A 25,808-nucleotide genomic window follows, 5' to 3' on the forward strand; every position below is an offset into this window, starting at 1 on the left:
GCACACATTAATGCAGTAATCTGGTGCCTAATGTACTGCACTTGAGTAGATAAATGTGATAATTACATATGGCAAATCAGAACCCACTTTTCAATCATTTTGCCTCCAATTAGTTAAATGTGACAGTTTTAATGCATTAAAACTTAGTTATTTAGTCATTTTCCCCTTAGCATATCATCATATCCCCAGAAATGTTTCTTCCTACTTTGTGACACAGTGATCTCACTTTTGCCCATGAGTATTCACATTTCATCACCAATTTTTAACTGAACAGCTGTGGATTGTGGCGGAATGTAGCAAGTTGATGGCAACAAAGCGAGAGCATTACTAAGAGAGGGCCATATCCGCCACTGGTATAAAACAGCATCACTCTATTGATTAGGCCAATTTACACTATCTGAAGATCTGGCCCGTAAATGTTCCAATCAAATATGGGTTGATTTCAAAATATATATCTTTTATGAGTTAAAACAACACTGAAGCAAAGTTGATTAAGCAAGATGCTGAGAAGCAGAAAAGTATCAAGTGAGCACAGTGAGACTGCAAAAATGTCTACTCATGTACTGTTGTGTTCCAATTTTTAAACACCTCCTTTTCCTACAATATGTCATTTAAATCATGACCTGCTCCTCTATAGGTTAAGACAAATACCTCAGCATCAAATAGTGAATTATGTACAGGAGTTCAGTCTAAAAAAGGCAACTCCACAAGGAGCCACTAGAGCCTAAGAAATTTCACTAACTTATTCTTAAATGAGAGGAACCCTTAGTCAAGTCCAAACAATGAAATATGAATGAAAATCAAATGAGATTCTCTCTGATATGGAAAAAATACATATACTATACAAGCCAGAGAGAACATTGTTTTTATTCAAATGCTGGGAAAACTAATAAAATATATAACAACTGGGGATGTAGAAAAGATTTTTTATCTACAAATAGTCAATCTGCAGATAAAATGCGTGTTTTGACTATCTTATCCACTGTTTCCATGCAGAGTTCAGTGATGAATTCATCAATTCTGTTATCTATCTATCTAAGGTGTTTCTAAGGTGCCTACCATCTTGGTAGCTATTAATATTTCTTGCCCTGGCTGAGACCACACATGTTGTTTGTGGCCTAATTCTGTTGCTCTTAGCTCATCTATGCTTTGGTCTTGTTTTGGGTATACAATAAATGATGGTATAACTATGCTTTTAGAGCAGGGGTCGGCAACCTTTGAGAAGTGGTGTGCCGAGTCTTCATTTATTCACTCTAATTTAAGGTTTCGCGTGTCAGTAATACATTTTAACATTTTTAGAAGGTCTCTTTCTATAAGTCTACAATATATAATTAAACTATTGTTGTATGTAAAGTAAATAAGGTTTTTAAAATATTTAAGAAGCTTCATTTAAAATTAAATTAAAATGCAGAGTCCCCCCGGACCGGTGGCCAGGACCTGGGCAGTTTGAGTGCCACTGAAAATCAGCTCGCATGCTGCCTTCGGCACACGTGCCATAGGTTGGCTACCCCTGTTTTAGAGAATAGAGGAAAAGAGGCAAAACAAAAATGGTCAAAGACATTTATGAATTTAGGTCTATATGTTATTAGCCATTCATAATTTTCACAAGTCAAATCAAATTAAGAAGGGAGAAAATTCTCTCTCTGGTTCATTTTTCTCTATTGATCACTAGAAGTTGCCCCTTTTATTCACTGTTTCCTCAGTCTGTAAGGCCTATAAGCAAATACATCTATGACAAAGATGGTGACATGACATTAGGAAAAAGTTCCTAACTGTCAGGGTGGTTAAACACTGGAATAAATTGTCTAGGGGGGTTGTGGAATCTCCATCTCTGGAGATATTTAAGAGTAGGTTAGATAAATGTCTATCAGGGATGGTCTAGACAGTATTTGGTCCTGCCATGCGGGCAGGGGACTGGACTCGATGACCTCTCGAGGTCCCTTCCAGTCCTAGAATCTATGAATCTATGACCACTGCCATGATCTCCTTTTCTGTAAGAGCAGCCTCCTTCAACAATAATAGTTCCAGAATGGCTTGTTTGCTACGAAGAGCCAGAGTTGCTGGAAATAAGCTGTTACCACAACACATCAGCACATAGGGGAGAGTGTACTAAGCTTCACAACCAAACAGTACATTGATTTTTCCCCCCCTGGATCATGATAACTCACTGAACCAAATCCTGTTCCCCTTATTTATGCAGGATATCCCAATGACATCAAAGTCCTACTGTCAAGACTCATGTATAAAAAAATGGTTCTCCCAAATCCAAGCTAGCTAATAAAATTTGTATACACCATAGTGTTATTATTTTATAGCTAGATACTCTCTCTCTCTCTCTCTCTCTCTCTCTCACACACACACACACAGATGACACACTCAGCATATGGCATATAGGTGATTAGTCATTGAGGCAGTGCAAAGCAGCTGAAAAGCTGCCCGAAAGGGGAAGCCAGGATTCTTGAGGAAAGAGGAGCCTCCCTCCTTTTGGGGGATATGCTGGGGGCAAGACAGAGCACATGGCATTCTGCCAGAAGCTCAGCAATCATAGCTTCCCTCTGAGATTGCTGCAACCAGCGTAAGTTACCCTAGGGCAAGGTTTTTTTGTGGCTCGCTCAGCTTGGGGGAGCAGAAAATGGCTTAGAGCTAGCTGTTCTTCCCTCGCCTCACTCTTCTAAGCTGCACTGTGGTTAAACTTGGCACAGCTGAGGAATATGTCCCAATATGTGATGTCTGCATTACTCATAAATTACTCTATTTTTGTGGAATGTTGCTTTTATAAAATGTTAAAAAGGTAGTAGATATGGGGCCTATCTGACAGCTGCTCAGCTGTTTGGAGGATGAGAAGTAGTCCCAGTGGAGCTAGATTAGTGGGCAGAGTACAGATGAGGTGGTCAAAGGTGGAAGATTATTGCAGTGTATCATGTTGCTCTGTAATTCATCACATGCATGTCTCTATCACATATACATGTCTTTTTTTTATATTATCATTATTAAATCTCTAGATAAGTGCATTTTTAGAACAGAAATGAATAAAATATACTGTACATAAATTATATATACATACACAAGTTATACACATGCAGCTTTTGTTCAGCATCTGTGCATAACATTTTTCTACAGTTTCTACCAATATTCTCTATTATAATAAGAAGTTCTGGCCAGACGAATGTCTTGAGGCTAGAGAATATCATTGCTTTGTCCAATTACATTTTTTTATTTTTTTTCTGAAATATAAATGGTTGAAAATCACCATTTCCCTGCTGTTGCTTATATTATTCAGGCCAACACTGCCATCAAAGCAGCTGTAAATTGGGAATACCTGGAAGCTGGTGGAGCAGCTATAAAAAAGATGAGGGATGAGACTTGGTGGGAGATTGATAGGACAGATTTCCTCCAATCACCTCCTGGCCCTAGGACATGCCCCCCAGCTGCTAATTCCCCTCTTGGGGCAGGCAGGAATTCCATCAGCTCCTGGGTGGGAAGAAAGAGAAAGCTGAGCCAGGCCAAGCTCCCCTGGCCTGACCACCTCCTTGCACCTGGCCCCAGAGGCCTAGCCCCAAATTCTTGTAGAATAACAGCATTTTCTGACTGTCAGCCAAATATAGTTTTGTAGTTCAAGTAATAACAGTCTGTGCTGCAGATTCAGGATTTAAGCTTCACTGATGATGCATGATGGGAGGGGCTGTTACAATTATTTTGACCTTTGTCTTGACCTTTTTCCTTTTTTAAAATGCTAATGCAGTATCAGAACTAACCCCATAAAAACCCTGTTAATTGAGATCTTATATGAGTGACATCAGCATCTGTGCATTGGAAGCTAATGTGGCTTTGTGGAGGGGTTGAGTCTGGCAGCAGGCAGCTGATGGTGTTGACAGGGAGAAAGACTCAAAGCGAGAGATTTGTTATTTTTAAAGTCTGTGTCTTCAATCCAGAGCTGGAAGGGGTTTGATTTTTTTTTTTTTTAATGAAGTCAGGCTTTGGTAGTGATCCATCCAGAAGTTACATGGAGGCAATTATTTTAGGTTAAGATGTGGCAAGTCAGTGATCTGAAAACTATGACAATTTAAACTTTATTATTGTACACCAGTGTTTACAGCAGCAGATGAAAAATGAGTGATAGTCTTGCTTCCAAAAAATAAAAAAAGTGGATCCACATACTGCATACTGTATGCCAGTGGATGCCCTTGACTACAGTCATGTTTTTCCTCAAAGGAATACTTGAGAAAAAGATAAGGGATAATAATAGGAGATTTTTGCCTGGAATGTAGGCTGCTGACAGACCAACTAAGGCCCCAGTCCTGCAATTCATGGTGTGTACCCCTGGTGGCAACCAGGGCGGGGAGAGCAGGGCAGCCGTCCAGGGCACAAAGCCTCAGGGGTGGAAAAATTGAGCAGAAAAATTACAAAAATATGGTAGGGGGCGCAAATATGCTTGCTCTCATTGGGTGTTAAAAGGGCTCTGTGTGTGCGCTCAGTGCTGTGCCCCCATGGAGCCCCCATATAGTCAGTAGGAGCTAGATCAGGGACAGAAAACAAAAAAAGGGGGGATGGGATTTATATGACTGTTCAAAGCATTTGCTTTATGATGATTATAATAGTACCCAGCTCTTATGCAGATCTTTATGTCCCTAGGTCTCAAAGTGCTTTTCAAAGAGAGTGAGTATGGAGGTCATTTTACAGAAAGTGGAAACTGAGTCACAGAGGTTAAATGACTTGCTCAGGTTCACTCAGTAGGGCAGATGCAGAGCTGGGAATAGAATCCAGGTTTCCCAGTTCAATGCTCTATCAACCAGCCTATTCTGTCTTCCTGATTAGTGGGGAAAAATATAAACTTATCTGAAAAGTTGGGTTTTGACATGGATTAACCTCGATGTAGTTTAAATCCTGATTCTTACAGGGCAATACCCTGTATCTGAGATTAAAACTAATCATACCTGAATTGCTTGCAACATCCTTTAGTAATTCCTCTCTTTATCTCTAATATGATTTGCATCAACAGGACATTTATAACCTCCGTCTGTGGGAGATGAGGGTATTCAGCACCTTTTAGGACTGGACTCTAAAGCACAGGACTAGGTAATAATGAGTTTGATGCATAACAAAATGATTGCCATAGTCCCTTTTGGAGGCAGCCTTCAGAAGATACAAATATGTTTTTCACTTAGGAAGATGCTATTGTTCTCGTTTAAACAATGAAGAGCTATGAACAAAATGTTGCTGGGCACTTCAATGAGCCACTTAGAGCTGCTAGGCTTTGCTTACATGGAATGAATGAGTAGCAAATGCTTCTTGAAGATTCAGCACAATCTTAAATGAATGAGATTACATGTAGCCTCCTGCTGCTGCATCTCCCAGGGTGGAGCCCAAGACCAATATACAGGAGCTTTTTAGGGGTGTATTCTGAACATGATAAATGGTGTGCTCTAAATCCCGAGATGCTACCATCATCTCCGACTAAAACAATAATGCATTTCAGTTTCTAATCCTCTTGCTGTATAACACTAGAAGGAAATGGGAACACAGTAATCCTATAGGAAGAATTTTATCAAAGTATTTCTGAAAAAAGGCTTAATTTCATTATATCAAACACATAGCCACATTTTCCTCAAAGTATACCATAAAGCCTGAACAGTCAGAATAAATGGCTGGTTTAAAAAGTATGATGAATGACATGCATTCTGTATATGAAAGAAATTATTTTAGGCATCAAGTCACAGGGAACATGCAGGCCCCATTGCATAAGAAATAAACTAGATTGTTTCCACACAATTGTCACCAAAATGTGTCTGAGATTAATTTTGTGATCCAGAAAAAGCTCTTTTCTTTCTCATGCATAAATGAACTCATCTCTGTTTTGCTCTTGAATGATCTGCACACAGCCTCCAAAGGAAAACTAGTTTGATGTAAAAAAGATATGCATTCCATTTAAAAACAGTGATATATTTTCACCACAACTAGTGACTAAGCTAACAGATCAAGGACAGCTGTAACTTGTATGCCAACAACTTATGTGGCTCTCACTTGCCTTTTGATTGTGCTGTTGAATAAAAAATGCATACAGGTAGTTACCATGGTAATTCCTGCATCACATGATGATCATCAGCTATTGCAGATATATAGAGCATCTTCTTAAAGAAACACACATATACACGCAATAAGAAATGTCAGGGGAACTTTTCTGTTCTGTACAGTTTTTAAAGACAAATATTAGACCGGGGTTGAAAACAAACTGATTCACAACAGGTCAGGGGCCAGATTTTCAAAGTGAGATGAATGAAATTGTGTGCATATATTTGACCATGACTCACTCAATAGGCACAGCTGAGATAATGTGATCTGTGAGATTTTAATCTCTTTGGGGAGGAACTGCCTTCATCATTTTGTGCCTTGTTCTGTGCTGAGAATATTGTAGGTGATTCATAAATAATAATCATAGCAACAAATGCCCGAAGTGTGCAATCCTAGCTGCTTGTTGTTTCTTTTCTTGTCTTCACTAATGCAGATGAAGGTGCCTGGCTAAATATGCGCGTGCAAATAGTTAATCTGGCCCACATATATCAGATCTGGGAGTAGCAATAGGTGTTTTGTTCCCTGATTACCATCAAACACATCAACATTTGGGAATAGTAGTTCAGGGGGATCAAACAGTCAACAGCATTTTAAATTAGGGGGAAATCCTTGCTTTAGAATCAACTCCAGAGAACAGACTTCTCCCCGCCACTGCTTCAAGCAGCCATTTTAGCTGTTCTTTGACTGCAATGCTCTCTCTTTCTCCCTCTCTCTCACACGCACACACACTCTTTTGGGCTCCATTTAGCTGGGTCTCAAGCAGTGTTTTGGGTAGGGCTGGGGAATGATAGGAAGGCATAGGAAAAAAGGAGTATAATAGAAAAATCCTTCACCAAAATTGTGTGTGTGGGAGGGGAAAAGAGGTGACGTTGTTTTTCTTATCTCTGACCTGGTTTGGCTGAGCTGACTCCTGCGTTTTGGTTGCAGCTCACGGCAAGTAGTGCAGGATAGCTCAATGGCGATTAGTCAGCCTTGTCTCCATTGTCTGCACACTCGGGGCAAGGCAGGATTTTTCATTTCCTACTTCACATCATTTACAACCTGCTGCAGTGATTTTTTTTTGAAAGAACTGTTCTGCACAAGATCGCTCTGGGTCAGAGTCACTACAGCCAGGAAAGTGAGATGTGAATTATAGCTCTCTGCATAAACCTGTTCCCACCACACTAATATACAGAAGAGTCAACACAAGAAAGGGCAAGTGATATTACCACTACACTGCCTTCCATCAGGGCTTTAGGAGCACTGGGAACAGAGGTTGTTGGGTAGATGATCCCAGCTATCTTAGTCAACTCCATCTTTGGCAATGCTGCTTTCTATTGTGTGTGTGTTTGTGTGTCCTGGTGGTGCGGAGGCTGCATCTTTCAACCCTCCCTCCACTGCAAACTCCTCCCCAGGTTTTCTTCCTAGATTGTGGTAGCAGACATGTTTTCTGGTCAGATGGAAAGTCACTGAATTTGATTCTGATCTCACATTGATTCTACACCAAAGTAACTGCACTGATTTCACTAAGACTACCTCATATCTAAACATACCTGAAGTTCAAATGCAGCTCTGAAATGTGGAGCTTGATCCCACCTCTACCTCTGATAACACTGAACATGTTTTATACAGATAATGATGAAAACAGCTTAAAATAAAATTATAATTATTTCATGTATAAACACCTCCCCTGAACGGTACTGGGAATGCTACACAAGGAGTCAGTTTACAATATTAAAGCCTGCAGCATACAATCTCCATGCACCAATCTATGGACTGTCGCTGGCAATGTCTTAACTGATAGCAGTCAGGGTGGTACATGAGGAGAGATAGGGATGGATCTTGTCTCCATTCAAGTCAATGGAAGCTTTACCTTTAACTTCAATGAGGCCAGTATTTCATCTCTGGTCTGGCTGGGTATGTTAACACTGAATCTCCCCCTCCCAAAACTTGTGGCAGTGAGTCTCAGGTTAGGTCTACACGAGGGAGGGTGATCGTTTCAAGATATGCAAATTCAGCTATGCGAATAGCGTAGCTGAATTTGACGTATCCGAGCCGACTTACCCCGCTGTGAGGACGGCGGCAAATCGACCGCCGCGGCTCCCCCATCGACGGCGCTTACTCCTACCTGCGCTGGTGCAGTATGCGCGTCGATTCGGGGATCGATTGTCGCGTCCTGACGAGACGCGATAATTCAATCCCCGAGAGATCGATTTCTACCCGCCGATCCAGGCGGGTAGTGAAGACAAGCCCTCAGAGCTTGGAGCAACTGACTTGAACTCATGGGCCTCCTGCTACAGGGCTAAAAATAGCAGTGTAGATGTTCCGCTTAGGCTCTGAAACTAGTCAAGAGGGGTGAATCTCAGAGCCTGGGCTTCAGCCCAAGCAGCAATGTCTACACTGCTATTTTTAGTCCCATAACATGTGCCTCATGTGCCCAAGTCAATTGGCCTGGGCTGAGACTTGCTGCTGTGGTGGGTTTTTTTAAATTCAGTATAGACATACCCTTAGCTAGCCAGACATGAATCTTTTTAGAGCTCAAATCAATACTTTGAACTGTACCTGGAAACTGAGCCAGTGCAATCTGTGCAGAGCAAAGGCATAGTATGTTTCACCTATAAATACTGCTGAGTTAGTGAGCAACAGGTTTCTGCACTTATCCACATTTCTGAATAGAATTCAAGGACAGAACCATCTGGAGTGGATTGCAGAGATATTAGCAGACATGACAAAGTCCTGCCTGGATAATTGTGGAGAACTCTTGCTTTGAAAGCCAAGGTTGCAATCTCCTTGCCAAGTGAAGATGTGGGGGGAGAATCACTGTAAGATCTAGCTTGGCACAGGAATTCACAGCAAACTAAAGCCTTGTGTCTGAGTGCTGAGCAACTTTGCAAGTAATGGCGCATACTCAGCTCCCACTAGGGTCTATGGGTGATGACTGGACATTATGTACTTCACAGAACCAGCCCTAGCTCACCAATATCTTCTCCGTCATTTGAAAGTTCTTTTTCATACGTTTTCTTTGTGAGTGTTCTATATCACAGCAGACCCTGTTCACTGTCGCAAGCTACTTACAGTTAACAAAATTCAGTCGCAGAAAAATGTCAAACATAATGAAAAAGAAAGGGAAAAGTTATAAAAAAAAGAGAGCAAGTTGGCAACAGCTTCTCCTGTGGGTCACATTCTCACAGGTTCTGCAAGTTCTTCTGTTTCATCCACTAAAAATCGTGCTACCACCTCAGTTGCTTCTGCTGTTGCCATTGCTGCTCTGGCTGAAGTCCCTGGGGTATTATCCATCAAAAGAACACCTCCTAAAGAACTGCATAATGTCAGTGCTGGCTGACAAGCTTGAAAAATAGCCTTACGATTGAAAACCACCAACACCACACCACTGGGAGTTTATCCCTTTCCTCTTCTTAGCCACTGAGCAGACTGATAAAGAGACAAAGAAGAACTGTTGTAGTAGAAATAAAGAAGGTCACAACTATTTCCTTGTGTTATGCATAGTGGCTACGGACCCAGTGACACTCCAGGATAACATTGCCAATCACCAGAATACATCACAGGCCAAAATCTGAGCAGATGCTAGAAAAGTAACATGTTTTAGGGTCTTCTAACAGAAGTGAAGGGAGGTTTGAAAACTGAGAACCACAAAGAAAAAGGAAATGCCACTGGATTGAGTTTGACATAATCAGTCATAATGAATTTATTCAACTCCTTGGACGGCAAAGAGAGCCATTACTAACTAGCATAAGAATGACTAAGATTAAACTAGAGGTTAGTGTGGGTGTGTGTTGAAAAATAACAGAAGGCATGTCAGGGGTCTAAAAAAACTTTGTATTTAATTGTCTATTGGAGCCATATGTTAACAGCAATTGATTTGCACCTCCAGTGAAATTCATCCTTGAGACAATCTAGAGATTGTCTATCAATCATACCCCCAACCTGAACATAACTGAGAAACTCAGTAAAGATTCCAAAGGCACCTTGGATATTTTGTTGACATTTTAAATTGAGCCAAGGCGAACAACAGTGGCTCTGGGTAAAATCAATGAGCAAGTTTTAATATGAGGGAAGATAGCACCTTTCCTCCATCATTCATTGGTGCCTGTGAATACCAACAATAGCTAATTGACTTTGGCCAGTAAACAACTACATTTGTTGCAAGGAAAGTACCAATGGAGAATATTGTTCTAGAAGGCCTCATAGGGTGGCACTATTACCCAAAATCTTCAAAGTCCTCTTTCTTGGCATATAAGCGAATCATAGAATCACAGAAATGTAGGGCTGGAATGGGACTTGAGAAGTCATCAAGTCCAGTCCTCTATACTGAGGCAGGGCCATCCCTGATAGGTGTTTGTCCAACCTGTTCTTAAAAACCTCCAATGATGGGGATTCCACAACCTCTCTTGGAAGCCTATTCCAAAGCTTATCTACCCTTATAGTTAAGGTTACGATTTAGTCATGGGTATTTTTAGAAAAAGTCATGGACAGCTCATGGGCAATAAACAAAAATTCATGGCCTGTGATCTGTCCATGACTTACACTATAAATACTCCGGACTAAATTTTGAGGCGGCTACTGCTGCAGGGGCCACAGGTGCGGGGGGAGTACCCCAGGGGGCTGCTGCTGTAGGGGACAAGCCACAGGGGACCACTACTGGGGGGGAGTGTCAGGGCCAGCAGCACCAGCTATCGGGATCTGCCAGAACAGCAGTTGCTCCATCCACACTGGGAACTGCTGCTCAGGTGGTCACTGGGGCCAGCCACACCAGCCGTTGCTTGGGCAGTCCCTGGGGCCTCCAGCAGTGGCCGTGAGGTTGGCTGCGGGGCCACCTGAGCAGCTGGCCCCCGAGCCAGCCCCTTGGGCGGCCCTGGGATCGGACACACCGGCTACTGCAGAAATCACGGATATCGCGGAAAGTCACGGAATCTGTGACTTCTGCAACCTCCATGACAGACAAGGAGCTCTAATTATAGTTAGAAAATTTTTCCTAATATCTAATTAAAATCTCCCTTGCTGCAGATTAAGCCCATTACTTCTTGTCCTACCTTCAGTGGACACAGAGAGCAACTGATCCCCATTCCCTTTATAACAGCCTTTAACATATTCGAAGACTGTTATCAGGTTCCCCGCCCCCTCAGTCTTCTTTTCTAAAGACTAAACATACCCAGTTTTTTTTAACCCTTTCCTCATAGGCCAGTTTTCTAAATGTTTTGTCATTTTTATTGCTCTCTTCTGGACTCGCTCCAGTTTGACCGCATTGTTCCTAAAGCCTGGGGACCAGAATTGGACACAGTACTCCAGCTGAGGCTTCATCAGTACCAAGTAGAGTGGGACAATTACCTCCCATGCCTGACATATACTTTTGTTAATACACCCCAGAATGCTTGTGCTGTTCTTTTGTGCTCCTCCTTAGCAATTCATCCATGTTTCCACTTTTGATAGGATTTCTGTTTGATTTTCAGGTCATTAAAGAGCTCCTCAATAAATATTCAGTCTTGGTAAGTCATTCTGTGTAGCTGCTAGTTTTTGTCATGCAGGGTTCTGTGTAGAGGCAGTAGGTCTCAGAGAAAGAGCTGTGTGAACAGCAGGAAAATTTACTCTCTGCCTTGGTCTCATATTAGAGTCAATTTTTGAGGCAAAATTGCTTTATGGGAACCAGATATTGGTGTTGGGCTGAGACTCCTGAAAGAAGGAATTGTCCTGAATGCTGTTTGAATACCTCATTCTGGGACTGAAGTATATTTGTAAATAAACCAGGTACACTTAGAATATATCCAGACTCTGTGTCACTCATTACTCCTTCACTGGGAAGCCAACCTGCAAGCCCCTGGACATCTGCTACTGCTTGGCAGAGGTGTGATGCTGGTGTCAGAGAATAGTATAGTGGTGTCAGAAGATGGGGCAACACTATCTTCAAGACACTAAAATGTGATTGCAGTTGCAATCTCTGCTCCTTGTTAACAGAGTATTGTTCTTAAAGAATGTCTCATCTATACAGCACTCTTTATTTTGCTTATTCTGTAGTTGTTGCTGATATGTTGTAAAACTACATTTTTTTCACCCTTTTGCAAGTTATTTGTTTTTATCGGCATTGATTTAAGTAATTCGAATCCCATCTCATAAGTTCAGTTGCTGGCTGTAATACAGTTCCATAATTCTTGTATTTGAATGGCTGGGGAAGTTTGGCCTAGGGAGATTTATGGTATTCTTAGCACATAAAGAAAATGTCCATTCTGATTCCCCACTAGCGCACCTCCATCAGTATATCTACTCCTTTTTTTTCTCTTGAACCTTCCTTTCCACCTTATCTTTTCCCACCAACGCTGGTGAGTTTTGTATTCCCTTCAACTGTCAGTGAGCAACAACAAAGATTCCCTTCACCCATTCCTCTATATAATTGTGCCTGTAGAAGGAATTTTTTATTTTTCTTGAATGACCAAATACATCCTCTCCTACCACTGAGTTTCATGAATATCAAAAGGTCATCAATGATCAAGATTAATCTTTTCATGTTACATGATTTTAATGAAGTAGGGGTGGATGACTGAACTGTCTGCCACTCTTGCTTTTAACAAGCACCTTCAGTCTACAGTCTTCTATGTAAACTGAACCATGGGTTCTATAGAATCTTTAACATCAGAATCTGTCTAAGAGATACTTTGATTCACAAAGTAGAAGAATAGTTTGGTAGTTAAGGTACTGAAATGAGACTCATGAAATATAAATTCAACCCCTGGATCTGCCAACCTACCCTGGGGTAAAATGAGGATAACACTAATTTCCTCCACTCAACTTTTGTGTTTACATTGTAAACTCTTTGGGACAAGGACTGATTTTTACCATGTCCATGATAGCAACTAGCATAATGGCGCCCTGATCTCAGATGGGGTCCTTAGATGTCACCAAAACATTAATCAATAATCCTCTGAATCATTTGCTCATGCTTCCTACCCATCCCATATCACACACTTTCCTGCTGCACTGATCACCCCACGTTTACCTAATAGAAGAGAGGTCATGCAACCAAAACCTTTGCAATGGTAGACTTTTACCAGTAGAACTACTATTTCTGGGGTAAAGCTGGCATGGATCTTAGAACAAATTGACCTCACATATGTGCATAAAAAGACTGAATAAAATAAGCAACACAATAAAGCACCTTTGAAAATCCCAGGCTAAAGGATTTAGATGCCCAGTTCCCATTAAAATCAAGAGTAAACGTGTGCCCAAGTGCCCCAGGCTACTTTGGAAATCACAGCCGACAATTTCGGGCAACATCTAACAGGTTAAAAAGGAAACTGGTTTTTAGGCAGCAAGAAGGTTTATTAATCAATCAGCAATCTCCATATTTAACAGCATTTTCCAATTACATGGCACTTCATATATCAGCAAAGAAAAAAGATTATTGGTCTTACTTATCTTATTTGCTTATACTCTAGGTACAAATATACCTTTTACTTATTAATGGCAGCATTACATTTGTTAGAATGGGCAGTACACATTCTACATTAGTTTCAATGGAAACAAATAGATTTATTAGAACTGTGCAAAATATTTTATTTATTACTAACTGGGGTATTGCTTAGATGCAGGCAGAGTTAGTTAAAGAAATTTGTTTATATTTAGTGGTTTCTGCACAAACCCACCAAAGGCATAAAAATAATCAATCCTTTAGGGCAGTGTTTCCCAAACTTGGGACGCCGCTTGTGTAGGGAAAGCCCCTTGCAGGCCGGGCCAGTTTGTTTACCTGCCGCGTCTGCACGTTCGGCTGATCGCGGCTCCTACTGGCCACGGTTCACTGCTCCAGGCAAATGGGAGCTGCTGGAAGTGGCACGGGCTGAGGGAAGACTCAGTAAAGCAGGAAGTTGGTAATTAAAGCATAAATGAATATTTAACACTTTTTTCCTGGGATGTTATTTAATTATGCACACATAGGCAGTAAGCAGCTTCTGGTAAGGCTGGACTGTGTTTTTTTTTTTTAAAGAAAATTTAAGTAATGCTTTGGGCTATAGATTATAAGGGCACCTGCTCTTCATCCTTTTTTATTGCTGAAGGACTGACTTGGCTACGGAGCCAAACTCCAGGTGAATCTCAAGTGGAGGGAGGTGTCTTCCTCCATCCTGGAGTTAGGCATCCAAATCCGTATGAGGCCACACACTCTCTTTGGCATTTCCTATTAGCAAGCCTAGGTGGCTCCTCACTCTGCGTGCTGGCTTCTGTGAACCCCGTTCTTAGGCACCTGACTCTCCACATTCATTCTATAGGGAGCCTGCGTGTCTAACTGAGGGCTGTGAATTCAATTAGGTGGCAGGACAATGAAGTCTCCCTGGTTATTCCCTCCCCTGATGCTAACAGGTATATTTGAAATATTCTGAAAGGAACAACCTCTTATACAGGCACAGTAGCCAGTTTTCAAATGTGAATAACCTGGCTGAATACATTTACTTTTAATTTAGAAAAAAATCCTCCAGTGCCTATGTATTAATTCTCTGAGTGTTCCAGGAGAAGGCTGGACACTTCAGGGCAGATGGTTATGGGGAAATTTGGGACTAAGGGTGTGTTGGGGTCACCGGACAAGTAGTAAACAAAGGCGAGGAGAAAACAGGGGGCGCTGTTGTGTTGCCTGCTGGGATCAGAGTGCTGAACCACTGCTGCACAGCATACAGACACTCAGGGAACTGTACGCTTGTCTTCTGGCTGTTGCTGATCAGGCTGTGAGCCACTGTAGCAGAGCATTTAAGGCACCCAGGGTTTCCGGGCAGGTGGTGACACAACACTTTACTAGTCTGGGTTTCCCCCCAAAATGTGACAGCATAATAGTCTGATCATTATATTGTTTCATAGCTCTACACTCTGGTACAATAATGCTGCATAGGATGTACTGGAGTCTGATAGCCTCAGCTCTGGATAAAAAAAATTAGCAAAATTAAGAGTAATGCTTTACATTAGTTAAGGTTTACAGTGTTAACAATAATGGGGAGAAGCTGATCTGGCATTAATAAGAGCACAGTTAGGAGGCTGCCAAGAGACCCCTCCCAATTATTACTAGGAGTAAAACCTAAGGTTCTAATCCTGCAAATACTTAGGCAGGTGAGAAAAACTACTGAGAGTATGTCTACACCTGGGGTGTTAAGTGTTTGTAGGATCAGGCCCCAAGAGAGGAGTGCATAGCTGAACACTATGGGCCAGATCCTCTTCTGGAGTAAATTATCATAGCTCTAAATTCATACAGTTATGCCAATTTATACCAGATGAGGGCCTAGCCTTGGTTGCATAATGGACTTGTGACTTTCTTTCCCTCACAGCAGAGGATCAAGTCCTTTGGAGGTGCATCATTCCAAAGCATCTGGCAAAATCACAGATTATATATACACTTATTATACTAGTTTGCTAGGCCATATCTAAAGGAGATATCACTATTATTTACAATAATCCATATTTAATTAGAAGAAAGGACAACAAGTCTTGTAGATTTGTATGCATTGCACAGTAATGGTCTATACAGCTGACAAAGGGGAGCTATGTGTCTATCTAACTGAATTATTTTTTCAATTTCCTGTACATTTTTCCAGGGATAATGTATCCCACTATTTCATAAGCTATTTATTAACTGGAATTATGTTAGTATACTGAAGATAGATAAGTATTAAAACATCTATCATGGAAAACAAAAGGCCAAGGTAAGTTTTTTCAGTTCTGTGGCAAGATTTTAGTAATATTTAAGCAGTGTAAACTTTCCATTTTGGTGTAGGTTCATTGTAGCAGAGCCTTTAGCACTATGCCATTAACAATATTAATAAATGCTGGTAAGCTTTATTTATTTATCCAAACACTGTTCACTCTGCTTTGATTTCACAGCATCTGTAATGTTGGGCTGCATTTCACAGATATTTCTATGCACAAAAGATGGATGCCTGAGAAAGCTTTCACAGAGCTAGCTAGCTGTTCCCCATCTGCAGCTCTAAATGAGAAGCTTTGGGTTCACGATACCCCACAGGGGACATGCACACTAGTGCAATAAGGTTTCCCAAATAGCTTGTTAAACCAGCTTTAGATTGAAAAATGCCAGTTTGCATCCACACACCACCATCTCCTGAACCCTCAAGCTTGTCTTCAGGTTTCATAAAATACTTATTTCCACCTGTTTCCACCAATATCCCCCAGAGCTTGCCATGAATTTAATTGCCTGCCAGGTTTTATGTCTGCTTAAACTACAAGGCCTTTAAATAATTTATGCCCTAATTACTGTTCATTATTTTTTAACTAAAAGTCTCAATTCCATTCACACAAAGAAAAAATCATGGGATTTATTCTGAGGAAATGCTTTCAAAGAAACTGAATAAAAATAGCGAGTGTGACCAGGATTTTGAAAAATGAAGTTCAACTTACTTTAATAAAATGTCATAAACAATGTTAATCAGTCCCTCCTGCTATGAATCACAGCCATTTTAGCACAGCTACTATGAAGTGAGTTCATAGTTCATGTGAAATGTAACACTTCAGATTTCTGTGAGCGCTTATTTATTGATCATCCTATTTGGCACTACCATTCTGTTTACAATTTATATTCCTTTCTCGCAACCATCATGATTAAACCTGACTGATGTTTCAATCAATCTGAACTAACACAACCTCAGGGCATCAAATTCATCTATGGTAATTTGGAGTACAACCCTGCTATGCCTCTGGGCCACCCTTCAAAATTAAACTTTTTTTTTTTTTTTTTTTAAGGATGGTGATGTTTTTTCAGGAGCTTAATATTTTCAGGTAGTAGTAAGTAATTCCTTACTTAAAGTTGCTATCTAATTTGTGGCCATGCCTCTTGGGAAAGTGGGGAATCATTCTAATGGAGTATTTTAAGTTTCTTGATCTCAGCTAGTTAATGGGAGTCACATGTTGGTATCTGAAAACAGAATTTTGCTGTTGGTATTTTGTCTGGAAAAAAATATGCCAAGGCAAAGTACAAGCTGGAGTACAACGAAGGCTTTTGAAGATTTATTGTCCTAACTAGGAACAGTTTCATCTCTCTCATAAACTCGAGGTGCTCCCAATAAATCAATCTTGCCCACTATTTAAAAATCTGATTTACCAGTACAGGACTGATTCCCAACTGCTTTTACTCAAATAGGTCAAGTTAGCCAGATTTTCAAAAGTTCCCTTGACCCAGTTGCTTTCAATGTTTTCATTCTAGCTTCAAAATATTCAGAACTTGCTATGCAGTACAGGGAAGTATGGGATATATTGGTTATGGAAAAATGGGAGCTGCAAGGTGATGACAGTTTTTAAAAATTCAGTCATATGGGCAGGGGTGAAAGTAACTGGTAAGTAACTTACCAGTACACCGGAGTCCTGAGCAGGGGGCAGGGCTTCAACCAGAAGGGGCATGGCCTCAACCGGAAGGGGCGGGACCTTTAGAGCCCCGGGCCCTATAAATCAAGATTTAAATGGCCTGGGGCTCCAGCCGCCACTACCGCAGCGGAGTCCCAGGCCCTTTAAATCGCTGCCTGAGCCCTGCTGCTGGAGCCCCGGGATAGCAGCAGTGGCCGGGGGCTCGAGCGGTGATTTAAAGGGCCAGGGGCTCCAAGCCGCCGCTACTGCAGTGGAGCCCCAGGCCCTTTAAATTGCCGAAGAAGCCCCAGGGGTCCCGGCTGTTGCTGCCCGGGGCTCCAGCAGTGGGGCTCGGGCGGTGATTTAAAGGGCCCGGGGCTCTGGCCATCACTACTGTCCCGGGCCCTTTAAATCTCCGCTGGCTCTGGTAGTGGGGCTCTGGTGGCAATTTAAAGGGCCCGGGGTTGTAGCAGCGGCCAGAGCCCCTGGCCCTTTAAATCGCCGCCTGAGCCCTGCTGCTGGAGCCCTGGGGTAGTAGCGGTGGGGCTCCGGCGGTGATTTAAAGGGCCCAGGGCTCCCAGCTGCCGCTACCACAGTGGAGGCCTGGGCCCTTTAAATCGCCGCCCAAGTCCTGGGGATCCTGGCCACCTCCACTACCCAGAGGCTCCGGCAGCAGGACTCTGGCAGCAATTTAAAGGACCCGGGGCTCCAGCCGCTGGTGGGAGCCCCAAGCCCTTTAAATTGCGGCCTGGGGAAGCTGGTCCGGTAGCTGGTACACTGTACTGGCTTACTTTCACCATATGGGTCTAATCCTGCAAACATGGATGTGAGCAATTTTACTCCGATGTGTAATATCACATGTCTCTGAGAACATGTCTACACTGCAATTAGACATCCGTGGCTGGCTCATGCCAGATGACTTGGGCGAGTGGGATTCTGCCCCCCATCTCTGGCACAGGGATTGGGTTGTGGGGCTGTTTAATTGCTGAGTAGACTTACAGGCTCAGGCAGGAGTCCAGGCTCTAGGATCCTGCGAGGTGGGAGGATCTCAGAGCTTGGGCTGCCGCCTGAGCCGGAACATTTGCACCACAATTAAACGGCCCAGCAGCCAAAGGCCCGCAAGCCTGAATCAGCTGGTGTGGGCCAGCTGTGGGTTTTTTATTGCAGTGTAGACATACCCTAAATGTTTGCAGGAGCTCATCCTTAGTTTGAAAAACTAAAAGTCCATTCCTGTATAATTTGATGGACAAGAAAAATGGTCAAAACCATCAGATAAATTCATTCAATTGTAACCATGAACCAGAACACATACAATGTGAAGATTTTCCCAAAATTGCCTCCCAGCAGTCAGCACCTACCCACCACCCCTTCCGTACATGTGTTTTGCAGTAAAGTCACCATTAAAATAAAATAAAAATTAAACAATCACTTCTTAAGTGTTTTCACATCTGGATTCTTGAAATTATGTTCAGAACTCACTTTTCAATTGCCTACAACGTCCTTATTTTCATCCACTCCAAAGTTACCAAAGCTTCTTCTACTTTTGACACAGACCCACTAGGAAGTGTGGATAGAATTTTTTCAAAACACAAAGAACAGTTTTTTAATCACCTTAGCCTGACACAACAATGGCAGAAGGTTTTTTATTGAGTCCCTCACTCTCTCAAAAAACACAGCAGGTACTCTGTGCTATGCAAGCTTGAATACTCATAGTGGCATGCATGCACCTTGACCCTGCTTCTGACAGGTGCCTTTCTGCCCCCAGATATACCCCCAGGAGGCATCTGCACAGGGCCTGGTGCAGCATAGGGATACCTACGGCAGCTCTATGCACACCTTCTCTGGGGACTTTTCCTCCGAGCCCTTGCAATCTGTTTACACTTCTCCCTATAGACAGAGAAATATATTAGGTGCCAGAGATGGGGGCAGAATCCCACTCGCCCATGTTCTACTCAAGCTTGAATGTTTCAGTCCCAAAGAAAAAATTTTTTTGCATCGTTATGAGCACATGACAATGGGGATTTTAAAGAAACTGTCTAGCCAGCATAATTATAGTATATGATACTAAACAATTGTTGTGTTAAAGTCTTCTGTCTTTTAAAAAATAAAAATGAAGTCCTTTAGTCTTAATATAAATACTGAAATCAACCAGGACATTTTGCTTTTGCTATATCTCCCATTTTAAAAATATATGATGCCAAATTTGTGTATTAAATAGCTGTATATTATTAAAGGTTTCATTTAATGTTGGTATTAGCTGGTATGGGTTCTGAAAAGATAAATCAACCAAAGGAAATATTTAACAATGCTAATACTGTTGATCATTGCCAAATTTTCTGTCACAATAATTTTTGTACCAATAAAGGAAATTCAGAGAATGTTGCTGTAATAAATTAGTTTTCCTCAGAGGAATTAGAGTCCTCCGATGGTGCCTCATATGTTCTAACAATGCTGGACTATGATAATTTCATCACAGCCCCACACACCCTTTGTTGATTTATTGCTTAACTAATAGCCTTCAAAGGGCAGATTTACTAACATTTTGCAATGCACTCTACATGGGGTTCAATACAGATAGCATTATGAATAGCAATGGATTGTGAATTACTAATGGACCAAAAGAATGACCAAATAGCAGGCTTCATTTACAAGACATTAGTCAGTGTTTAAAGCCAAGATGCCTGTTCAGACAGCAAGATTCCCAGTGGGATACATGTTTTCCAGCTCTTAAAGAGACAGAGCTCTTTAAAAAACCTTATCATAGAATCATAGGGTTAGAAGGGACCGCAAGGGTCATCTAGTCTAACCCCCTGCCAAGATATAGGATTTGAATAGTTCATTCACAGGATGTGAGGTCATATGTGTCTTCTCATGTAGCACCATTAAAGAAAACAAATGACACTAACTGAAAAGGCAAAATTGTCCTGTAACTATAGCAGTATGGGAGGAAAGAAACAGAAGCTAAACATTTTCTTTCCTTACTTATGTTCTGAAGCCCATTATATCATGAAGTAACCCTATGAATTTCATTGGGAATACTCATGGAATAAGGGGCATTCAGCATCAGGATTTCAGAATCCGGCCATTAATAAATTCACAAAACATAAACAATATTATATAATTAGATTTTATCAAAATACAAACAGCCAACCAGAACTAACCTTCACCTTTAAAATGGCTCCATTCATTTTGAAGAGCCCCACTGGATTTCTCAATGTCTGAGTCAAGGATGTTGAATAGAGGTTAAAGTGAATTCTCATGGACATTGTTGCAATCTCTCTCTACTCTAACCAAAAAGCTCCGCCTCAATAGCCATCTTCCTTAAAATGACTCTGTTAACAAGCATGCCAATTTGTACAGGCGTGGCAGGAGTTTGTATGATACGGACAACTGCCCGTAAGGAACTGGACCAAGCCCAAGCCCAGCTGATTTCATATACCACAGGGACAATAATAATTCTGGGACTGGATTCAATCTGTGGCCTATGAACGAAAAGCTTCATATTCCAATAATAATACTAGGAACTAACCAGTGCCTGATGTTTTCACTCCTTTATGATATATATATATATATAAGCATGCTTATGCCATGCTGGAAATACTGTACATGAAAAGTGTATTACTACGCATACAAACATGAAATCCAAAGATTGAAGAATTGGTTGAAAAGGATGTTTCATCAAGGAGCTGACAAAAAGTCATCAGTAAAAAAATCTACAGTATAACTGAGATGCATGTAAACTATTGTGCTGTTTTTTAAAGTGACGCTACACTCTGTGGCAATGAGTACGGAACTTATTCCCTGCTATGTGACTTACAAATAGCTACATTGTAATTTTTAGTTTGTAAGTCCACAAAAAGTATATACTAATCAGGTCAGTTGTTTCGGTGAACCACATAATCTGGTCTTTAAAAATTCAGGATTTACTACAGAATGCTGGGAAGCATGGGGTATACTGCTTATGGAAAAACTGTCTTGCATGAAACAAAGTAAAAATGAATAATATTTTTCTGGAAAACTTTTAAAAAAACATGTTGATATTGGGCATGTCTTCACTATTCGCCGGATCGGCGGGTAGCGATCGATCTATCGGGAATCGATTTATCGCGTCTAGTGTAGACACGATAAAATCGATCCCCGATTGCTCTGCTGTCGACTCCGGAACTCCTCCGCAGTGAGAGGCGGAAGTGGAGACGACGGGGGAGCGGCAGCGGTCGACTCGCCGCCGTCCTCACAGCCAGGTAAGTCGACCTAAAATACGCAACTTCAGCTACGCTATTCGAGTAGCTGAAGTTGCATATCTTAGGTCGACCCCCTCGTAGTGTAGACCTAGCCTAAGATACTATGGCAGCAAAACCACCTAATTTAGGGCCAGATTCTCATACTTTTGGTCACATTCAGTAGAATCTTACTCAATGGGGTAGGTTAGACTCCTAAACTAGAGTAAGGGTGTTGGAATAGGCCTTTAGTGTTTGTTGTATCTTATTGGCACACCAATAAGTTAATGAAGTGAAGTTAATTCTCTATTTCCTGACTGTTCTACCTACCTGAAGCAATGGATTCCATTATCATATGATTGTAAACACCTTGCCTACATTCTGTTATAGCTGTATTGCTATCACCCTTTTTTCAGTTTTCTTTATTCCCTTGTAACTGTCTAAAATAAAATCTATATTAAAAAGATGCAGGATGTATTGATGACAGTCCATGATAACTACCTTGAAAGTGTAACACCAGCAACTAGGCTTGCCATCTGCCTGGTGTAAGGACTCCTGGCCTGGTGTGCCAGTCTCTAATATCCCTTTCTGTTGCTTTATCCTCTTCCCCTCCTTCCTGCACTTATTTCATGTCTCTGAGCACACTGCATGAAGTACATGGATAGAGCAGGACACTGATTAGAATAATGTACTGTAGCACCATGAACATATACAGCCACATAAAAGAAATGCTTAGAGGGACCAAAGAGTGAGAAAGAATAGTTCCCCTGGAGCTGTTCTGAGGGTGAAATAACAGGATAATAAAAAGACAGAGAGGGGCAACTCCCTTCTAATTCTTCCCCTAGTGGCTGTCCCTTGCCATGTGGTAGGAGTGATGTAGAAAATATTAGCTGTATTTTAAACAGGCAGGATGGTCCAGTGGTTAGGGCACTGGCCTAGCCTTGCCTTAGGAAACCTAGGTTCAATTCCTTTCTCAGACACAAGCTTTTGCTGTGACTGCAGCCCAGTCACATAGTCTCTCTCTGCTTCAGTTCCCAACTGGGAATAAGACTATTTCTCTAGCTCATTGTGAGGATCAAAAACATTATAGTTTCTGAGGTGCTCAGATAGCAGAGTGATGTGGGCCATATGAATACTTATCTTGTTCTCTTTCACAGCTCACAGCCCATTATTTTCACAAATCAACATCTTGTTTTCTTATTACTTCTTTTTGTAGGGCAGGTCACTTCTCATCATCCTTACCAGGCTGCTCAAAATTAATCCCTGCAAACTGATCGCTGTAGGTAGGGTTGCTCTCATTATTTCACAGGATCTTTGCAAGCCTGCCCCCTTTTGCTTTCCTCACTGCTGCCTCTAGCTGCTGCTCCAAATCTGAATTTACTAGCTATGGCTCACATGAAAGTTGTCTATATAAGGGGATGTATGTCATTCATGATCCGTTCTTTACTTAATGATCACATTATGATGAATGAAGAAATGAGCTGCACTTTCAAGAACTCATTAAAATTCCACCATGATAAAATGACATTTGCAGGCTTCAGCATTTTAGCATTCCTGCATTGAATGTCTGCAGCAGCAAGGACAAATTTTCTTATACAGATTTAGTCCTTTCATAAATCAATGCACAGATGCTGACAGCTGGCACTAGATAAAATAATAAATACTCAGGTTGTTTTTTGTGTGCATGGAATCACCTTGGTACAGTAAATGCTAGCATGCCACATGTGCTGGTAACTTTCTTGTGACCCCTCTCTATTTCCTGCCCCCTATATTTAGATTCATTTTTGTTTTCAGTGAAGCTATGCTCCAAAACAGCTTCTTCTCCAGAATCTCAGCTCACATTTCATTTTAAAGTCTAGCTGTTATGGTTAGAAATAAAACCATGAAAACATGAATCAAGTGCAGTAATGCCTGCCTGAATCTGTGGACAGCCTGAAAGAATAGCTCTGAATAATGCGAACTGCCCCCATTTAACGTCATGAGTGTTAATTCAGACACCCAGTGATGATAGTTTAAGTGTCTCCATGTTAGCTATTTCACTACATGGAAGGAGAGGAAGCATCATATTATGAAGATCTATTTAATCTCCTCAGAACAATAGCACATTTTGGCACCATGAATGGGTGGCCTTAGAAGACACCTTCACTCCCCTCTCTGCCCCCCAAGTTAAGGAGCCAAGACCTAAATGCACAGCAGGGCTTCTGAGCATGAATGAAGACAAGTCAAGCCGGGAAAGCTCAGCAGAGCCCATGGATATATTCAAACTCTAGTGACAGGAAGTGAAGTCCAAGGAGCCCAGAGGATGCACATGTCATATTTTGTAAGGAGAGTGTAAATGGAGTAACTCTATTAAAGTTATAGGAGTTATACCAGTGTAAAGCAGCTGTAAGTGAAATCGGAATCAGACCCATGTGTTTTTCAGAAAACTCCAAAATACTAAATTTCTGAATTATTTTTGCTAATCAATCAAGCAGATCAAGAAAACCTTCAGTCCTGTTTTATCCAGTAATACTTATTTTTTAATGCTTGTTAACAGGATATGAAAACAAATTACTGCTGCTGCTACAATGTTCACTGGAGACTGCATAGTTTCTTTCAATCAGATGATATTAAGGCAGAGAAAGAGCAAAACAGTAGAGCAGTATATCACAGAAAAGGCAAACACCATTTTGTAGTTGTCGGAAGTGTTCCAATTTAATCAAATTCACTAAATCTTTGTGGTAGCCTAGCCCAAGCTTGATTTAATCAGGCTAAGAAAGATTGGTCAAGATCAGAACCCTGGTTGAACCAGCCTCAACATCTATCATTTATTTCCCTTAAATGAGGCCATGTTCATTTCATACAGTTTGTCACTTTCAATAATGAAAATAGTAATAGGTGGGGAGGATTATAACACTCCTATGAGTAGGGGCTGCAGAAAAGGACTCGATCTATCACAGATATTTTCTATTGATGCCTGGTAACCTACAAACATGACACAGTGGGGTTGATCCTGTGGACTGGGTCTCAAGAGACTTGGGTTCAGTTCCTGTCTCTATCACAGATTTCCTCTGTGACCTTGGGCAAGTCTTGTGTTGATCATTGTGGGTACATCTACACAGAAATTAAACGCCCACACCTGGCCTAGGTCAGCTCACTCAGGCTCACGGGGCTCGGGTTGTGGGACTGTAAAATTCCTTTACAGACATTCAGGCAGAGGCGGCAGCCCAAGCTCTGGGACCATGCGAGGGAGGAGGGCCCCAGGGTCCAGCCCAAGCCCAAATGTCTACACAGCAATTTGCAGCCCAAGCCCCATGAGCCCAAGTCAGCTGACCCAGGTCAGACACCACTATGATGGGGGTCTTTTATTCCAGTGTAGATGTACACCTGCAGTGTAAGCCCAGGGTTTGAACTCTGGCTCAAGCCTAACCCCTCTTCTGTCTACACACAAATCACATTAACCCAGGGCTTAGATCAAGGGTACCAGGACCCTATGGATGAAGGTCAGAGCCTCAGTCAAGCTAGGATTCAGGGTTCAAGCCATATTGCTTTGCAGTGTATATGCAACCCCACTGGACTTGTGTTCTGGGAGTTTGCCAAAAGTTTCCCACAATCCCATGGGCCAACTTTCTTTGTTCTGTAGACAGTCAAGTTTGGTGGACAGTCAAGTTTTCCCACACTGCACCATGAACAAAGGGCTAGAGCAGCTACATTTTGGGAGGGAGCTAGGAAGCCTGGGATATGGGTGGTTGGACTCTGGCCTGCATAATGCAGTGAAGACACTGAAGCCTCAGGTTGGGACCTAGAGTTCAACAATTTCTAACCTGGGATTACGAATTAGTGTAGACGCTCAAACCCTAAATTAACAAAATCAAGGTCTGGTAACTTGATTTCTACTAACACTGGGCTTACATTGCAGTGTAGATATGCCCTAAGTGTTTTGAGTCCCATGAGTAAAATGTGGATAAGTACTACTTCCTTGGCATGTTTTATCCACTTAGACTGTAAGGGTATGTCTACACTACAAGAGTAGTTCGATTTTACTTAAATCGAATTAGTGGAACCGATATTACAAAGTCGAACGTGTGTATCCACACTAAGAACAGTAATTCGATTTTGTGAGTCCACACTAACGGGGCAAGCGTCAACATTGGAAGCGGTGCACTGTGGGCAGCTATCCCACAGTTCCCACAGTCCCTGCTGCCCGTTGGAATTCTGGGTCGAGCCCCC

This window comes from Trachemys scripta, chromosome 4 (assembly GCF_013100865.1).
Source record: "Trachemys scripta elegans isolate TJP31775 chromosome 4, CAS_Tse_1.0, whole genome shotgun sequence".
NCBI classification, from domain to species: Eukaryota; Metazoa; Chordata; order Testudines; family Emydidae; genus Trachemys; species Trachemys scripta.